The sequence below is a fragment of the Hylobates moloch genome, unplaced genomic scaffold (genome assembly GCF_009828535.3).
Source record: "Hylobates moloch isolate HMO894 unplaced genomic scaffold, HMol_V3 SCAFFOLD_7, whole genome shotgun sequence".
Lineage (NCBI taxonomy): Eukaryota > Metazoa > Chordata > Mammalia > Primates > Hylobatidae > Hylobates > Hylobates moloch.
This window is the reverse complement of record NW_026652282.1, coordinates 123942986-123947768: the sequence shown is the minus strand read 5'-3', so window position 1 is coordinate 123947768 and position 4783 is coordinate 123942986.

Sequence of the window (4783 nt, the reverse complement as noted above, 5' to 3'; positions counted from 1 at the left end):
AGATATGCAGATATCAATGTAAGGACACAAGAATTCTGAAAAAGCAAAGAAAAATGATACCTCCAAAGAAACATAATAATTCTCTAGCAACAGATTCCAATAAAAACGTTATAAAATCTTAGAAAAATAATTAAAAATAATGATATTAGAGAAAGTCTGTGAGATGCAAGAGAATGCAGAACAAAAAACAGAAAAATATTAGAGAAATAATTTAGAACATGAATGAGAAATTTACCAAAGAGATAAATATTACAAATAAAGCACAAGCAGAAATTCTGGAATAAAAGAATTTATTAAGTAAAATAAATATAAAATACATGCAAAGTTTTCAAGAGTAGACAAAAACAAGCATAATAAATAATTCCAGAACATGACTACAGGTGTTTTGGAATCCAGTAAGACAAAAATAAACAAAAATGAATCAAAAAGAATTAACGAAGTCTTCATAACATATGGGACACCATAAAGTGACAAAATATTCAAATTTTGGTTGCCCAGGAGATCAAGAGAAAACGAAAAGGCTAGTAAATCTATTTCACAAAATAATAGCTGAAAACTTCTGAAGTCTAGCAAGCGATTTAGATATCCGATACAGAAAGTTCAGAGAACCACAAATAGACACAATTCAAGAGTGTCTTTCCAATAGCACACTGGAGTCAAACTGTCACAAGTTGGAAACAGAGAACTCTAGAAACATCAAAAGAAAAGTAACTAATCACTTAGAATATAGTCCCCATCCGATTAACAGCAGCTTTCTCCACAGAAACATTACAGGTAAAGAGAGAATGAATGATAAATTCAAAGTGCTGGAAGAAAAAAAAAAACTGCTGGGAAAATATACTATCACAGTAATGTTTTCCTTTATAGGTGAAGGAGAAATAAAGTCTTTCCAGATAAGACAAAGCTTAGGGAATTCACCACAACTAGACAGATTCTAGAAATAATGTTTAAGAGACTCTTACACTGGATGTGAAAGGACAGTGTCATCATTAAAAACACAAGAAAGTATGAAGCCCACCAGTAGAGCAAACACACAAATAAGAAAGAGAAATGACTCAAATTTTACCACTACAGAAAACCACCAAACAACAATGTTAAGCAAAAGAGAGACTGGAACAAAAGATACATAAAATGACCAGAAATCAGTTAATAAAATAATAAGTTATCTTATTAATAATAAAATTTGGATGTAAATGGTTGAAACATTCCACTTCAAAATATAGACTGGCTGAATGAATGATAAAATGGCCCAAATGTATATTTCCTACAAGAAACTGATCTCACCTGTAAAGACACATCTAGACTGAAAGTAAACAATGGAAAAAGATACTCCATTCAAATGTAAACCAAAAGTGAATAGAGTAGCTATACTTATTGCAGGTAAAACAGACTTTAATTAAAAGCCTTTAAAAGAGATAAACAAGGTTCCTACATAATAATAAGACAAATCAGCAAGAGAATATAAAAAATTTAAGCATATATGCACCCAACACCAGAGCAATAGATACACAAAATATACAAAACAAATATTATTAGATCTAAAGGGAGAGATAAACTCTAATAAAATAATAGTTTGAGAATTCAACACCCCACCTCCAGCATTAGTTCCATCTTCTAGACTAATAATTATAAAAGGAACTTTGGATTTAACCTGCACATTAGACCAAATGGACCTTAAGAGACATTCACAGAACACTTCATCTAACAACTACAAAATACAATTTTTTTATAGACACGTGGAATATTCTCCATGATATACCACCTGTTAGGACACAAAACAAAACTCAACAAATTTTTAAATATTTAAATAATATCATGTGTCTTCTCAGACAATAACAGAATAAATCTAGAAGTCAAAAACAGAAACCTGGGAAATACTACAAATACATGAAAATTAAACAACATGTTCCTGAATGGCCACTGGGGAAACAAAGAAATTAAGGAGAAAATCAATAAATGTCTTGAAACAAATGAAAATGAAAACCCAATATACCAAAACCTATGAGATACAGCAAAAGCAGTGATAAGAGAAAAGCTGATAGGAAAAAATGACTAAACTAGAGAAGTAGAGATTCCAAATAATTTAATGATGCACCTCAAGGATCTAGAAAAGAAAGAAGTAAAGAAACACAAAATCAAAGGAAAGAAATAATGTAAATCAAAACAGAAATAGATAAAATAGAGACTAAAATACCAATATGAAAATTCAACAAAACGGAAAGGTTTTTTAAAATTTCAACTGCTATTTTATATAAAGAGAGTACATATACAGGCTCATGACATGAGTATATGGCAGGATGCTGAGGTTTGGGATTAGGATCCCATTATCCAGATAGTGAGCATAGTACCAAATAGGTAGTTTTTTTCTTAACTCTTACCCCTCTCCCTCCCTACTCCATCTAGTACTCCACATTGTCTATTGTTCTCATGTTTATGTCCATATGTGCTCAATGTTTAGTTCCCACTTACAAGTGAGAACATGCAGTATTTCGTTTTCTGTTCCTGCATTAATTTGCTTAGGATAATGGCCTCCAGTTGTATCTATGTTGCTTTATGAGACATAATTTTATTCATTTTTATATCTCTGTAGTATTCCATGGTGTATATGGAGCATATTTTCTTCATCCAGTCCACCACTGATAGACACCTAGGTTGATTCCATGTCTTTGCTACTGTGAATAGCCAAGTGATGAACATACAAGTGTGTGTGTGAGTGTGGTAGAATGATTTATTTTCCTTCAGATATATACCAGTAAAGGGATTGCTGGGTTGAATGGTAGTTCTCTCTTAAGTTCTTGGAGAAATCTCCAAATGGCTTTCCACAGTGGCTCAACTAATTTGCATTCCTGCCAAAAGTTTATGTGTTCCCTTTCCTCTGCAGCCTGGCCAGCATCTGTTATTTTTGACTTTTTAATAATAGCTATTCTGCCTGGTGTGAGATGGTATCTCATTGTGGTTTTGATTTGCGTTTCTCTGAGGATTAGTGATGATGGGCGTGTTTTTCACCTGTTTGTTGGCTGTGTGTATGTCTTATTTTGATAAATTTCCATTCATGTCTGTTGCCCATTTTAAATGGGGTTCTTTGCTTTTCTTTCTGATTAGTCTAAATTCTTCATAGATTCTGGATATTAAAGCTTGGTCAGATGAATAGTTTGTGAATATGTTCTCTCTTTCTGTAAGTTGTCTGTTTACTCTGTTCATAATTTCTTTTGCTGTGTGGGCGCTCTTTAGTTGAATTACATCTCATTTTTCAACTTTTGTTTTTCTTGCAACTGATTTGGGGGACTTAGCCAAAATTATTATTCTCTGAGAAGGGCATTTCCTAGGTTTTCTTATAAGATTTTTTAGTTTGAGGTCCTACATTTATGTCTTTAATTCATCTTGAGTGAATTTTTCTGTGTGGTGACAGGTAGGGGTCCAGTTTTTTTCTCTGGCTAGCCAATTATCCAAGCACAATTTATTGAAAATGAAGTCCTCTTCCCATTGCTTATTATTGTTGACTTTGTCAAAGATCAGATGATTGTAAGTGTGTGGCTTTATTTCTGTGATCTCTATTTTGTTCCATTGGTCTGTGTGTCTGTTTTTGTACCCAGTTTCATGTTGTTTTAGTTACTGTAGCCTTATAGTATAGTTTGAAGTTGGGTAGTGTGATGCCTCTGGCTTTGCGCTGAGAAAGAAATCAAGGAGGAAATCTGATTTACAATAGCTACAAAAAGAACCAAACACTAGGAATAATCTTACTAAGAAGGTGAAATACATCTACAAAGAAAACTACACACACTGATGAAAGAAATGGAAGAGGACACAAAGAAATGAAAACAATATCTCATGTACATGGGTTGGAAGATTTAATATTGTTGAAAAAAATTATACTGCCCAAAGTAGTCTACAGATTCAATGTGATCCTTATCAAAATACCAATACCATTTTTCACATTAATAGGAAAAAAATGCTACAATTTGTGTGGTACAAAAAAATGTCCTGAATAGCCATAGCAGTCTTGAGCAAAAAGTACAAAGCTAGAGGCATAACACAATCTGACTTCAAAATATCACACAAGGCTATTGCAACCAAAACACCATTGTGCTGGTATAAAAAAATACACATAGCCAAGGAGAATAGAATAGAAAATCCAGAAATAAATCCACATGTTTACAGCCAACTGATTTTTGACAAAGTTACCAGGAATGGACACTGTGGAAAGGACACACTCTTTAGTGAATGATACTGGGCTAATTAGATATTGACATGGAGATAGGAATGAAACTGGGTCCCTGTTTCTCACCATATAAAATAATCAACTCTAGATGGACTAAAGACTTAAACATACCTGAACCTCTAAAACTACTAGAAGTAAACACAGGAGAAGTACTTCAGGACATTCATATAGATGACGATTTTATGGCTAAAACTTCAGGACATTCATATAGATGAGGATTTTATGGCTAAAACTTCAAAACAACTGGCAACAAAAGCAAAAATAGTCAAATGGGACTATATTAAACTAAAAAGCTACACAGCGGGCCGGGCGCGGTGGCTCACGCTTGTAATCCCAGCACTTTGGGAGGCCGAGGCGGGCGGATCACGAGGTCAGGAGATCGAGACCACGGTGAAACCCCGACTCTACTAAAAATACAAAAAATTAGCCGGGCGTGGTGGCGGGCGCCTGTAGTCCCAGCTACTCGGAGAGGCTGAGGCAGGAGAATGGCGTGAACCCGGGAGGCGGAGCTTGCAGTGAGCCGAGATTGCGCCACTGCACTCCAGCCTGGGCGGCAGAGCGAGA